The sequence below is a fragment of the Gossypium hirsutum genome, chromosome A04 (genome assembly GCF_007990345.1).
Source record: "Gossypium hirsutum isolate 1008001.06 chromosome A04, Gossypium_hirsutum_v2.1, whole genome shotgun sequence".
In the NCBI taxonomy this organism is placed as follows: Eukaryota; Viridiplantae; Streptophyta; class Magnoliopsida; order Malvales; family Malvaceae; genus Gossypium; species Gossypium hirsutum.
Window position 1 is genome coordinate 20,144,484 of NC_053427.1, and position 2,238 is coordinate 20,146,721.

At 38.5% G+C, this 2,238-nt stretch overlaps 1 non-coding gene across 1 annotated transcript; it reads right to left on the reverse strand.

Moving 5' to 3' along the window:
- Window positions 1-658: 658 nt before the first annotated feature.
- On the reverse strand, window positions 659-765 carry LOC121228329 (small nucleolar RNA R71). The gene has a single exon (XR_005925905.1). It is a non-coding gene; the product is annotated as a small nucleolar RNA R71 (small nucleolar RNA).
- Between the last annotated feature and the right edge of the window lie 1,473 nt (window positions 766-2,238).

The following is a 2,238-nucleotide window of genomic DNA, read 5'->3' on the forward strand; positions in this document are numbered from 1 at the left end:
TTATTTGCAATTTAAATTTTTATTTCCTTTTCTAATTGTCTCTTTTATTCGCTTCAGGCAGGTTTTTTATAGTGTATGACTAGAAGAAACCCGTCGGGACCATTACCTTTTTATAATGAGATCGATCGCACAGCTCGTAGAAATTGAAAAGAAATAAGGCAAAGCTTAAGATACACAGAGGAAGAGCAAGAGGACGATATTCAAACCACATCCGAGGAGATGGTTGCAAATCGGGAAAATCAAGAAAATCCGCTACCTCCTGCGATTGCTACTGATCCAGTAAATCAGGATCCTACTCCACGCACTATGTATGATAATGCTAAACCAAATTTAACAGGAACTGAGTCGAGTATAGTTAGGCCTGCTATTGCTGCAAATAATTTTGAACTGAAACCTAATACGATTCTAATGATACAGTAATTTGTTCAGTTTGATGGTTTGCAGGATGAGGATCCAAATAATCACTTGGTGAATTTTCTAGAGTTTTGCGACACATTTAAAATCAATGGCATTTCTGATGACGCCATACGCCTTCGGTTGTTTCCCTTTTCACTGAGGAACAAAGCTAAACAGTGCGTTACCACGAGGGTCAATAACTACTTGGGAACAAATGACTGAAAAGTTTTTACTTAAATATTTTTCACCGACTAAAATAGCTAAGTTGAGGAATGACATCTCTTCTTTTGTGTAGATGGATCTAGAAATGTTCTATGATGCATGGGAGAGATACAAGGATCTTTTGAGAAGGTGCCCTCACCATGGGTTACCACTTTGGCTACAGGTTCAGACGTTCTACAATGGTGTGAACCCCTCAACGAGGCAACACATCGACACAGCCACTGGTGGAACTTTGAACAACAAAACACCTAAAGTGGCTTATGAATTTATTGAAGAAATGTCACTGAATAACTATCAGTGGCAAGTTCTGAGGACAAAGCCGATGAAAGCGGTCGATGTTTTCAACCTCGATGGATTACTATGCTATCTAACTAGGTAGAACTCTTAAATAAAAAAGATTGACGGTTTGTGTGGTTCTACTCAGGTACATCCAATTATGAGGTGCAATTCAAATGGAAGAGGAACACACATGAAATATCAATCCTTCAACCCTAACACCGAGGAGGAACAAGTCCAATACATGGGTAACAATAATTCTAGATCTCAAAATAACCCATACAGTAATACCTATAATGCAGGTTGGAGGAACCATCCCAATTTCTTGTGGGGTGGTCAAGGAAATCAAAGGCCACAACATCCTCTGGCTTTTCAACAACCACCTTACCAACAGGAAAAGAAGTTGAACCTTGAGGAGATGCTAACAAAATTTATCTCGGTGTCGAAAACTTGCTTCCAAAGCACTTAAAAATCAATATGCGTCGATCCAAAGGCTCGAAACTCAAATAGGCCAACTCACCAAATTGATTTCTAAACGACCACAAGGTAGCCTATCGAGTAACACTAAATCTAACCCAAGGGAACAACTCAACGCAATTACCATCCAAGACAAGGAAGGGTTAGTTGAACCTGAACCAGAACCGAGGCAAGGAATTGTGGTTAGTAAAGGTAAAGGCAAGGTAGACCACAGTGAGCAGAAACCGGTAAGTAAAGAGTACAAATCAAGAGTGCCATACCCCAATGCGACAAAGAAAGACCATATAGATGAAAAATTTGGTAAATTCCTTAAACTATTAAAGAAATTACACATTAACTTGCCGTTTATTGAAGCTCTTTCGCAGATGCTAAACGTAGTTAAATTCTTAAAGGAGCTTTTAGCAAACAAACGAAAGTTGGATGAGGTCTCACATGTGGAGTTAAATGCAGTTTTCTCAGCCATTCTACAGAACAAGCTGGCCAAAAAATTGAAAGATCCAGGGAGTTTTATGATTCCTTGTTTAACTGGTAGCTTAAATGTTAAAAATGCTTTGGCTGATTTAGGAGCTAGTATTAATGTCATGCCTTACAAAATGTTTAAACAACTAGGTCTTGGGAAACCCAAACAAACTAGGATGAGTATTCAGTTAGCCGATAAAACTATCAGATTTCCTAGAGGTATCATTGAAGATGTACTTGTAAAAATTGATGAATTTATATTCCTAATAGATTTTGTTGTTCTAGACATAGAAGAGGGTAGTGACGCACCTTTAATTCTAGGAAGGCCCTTTTTAGCAACTGCTAGAACCGTTATTGATGTTGGTACAAGTGAACTCACATTTCGTGTGGGTGATGAATTAGTTACTC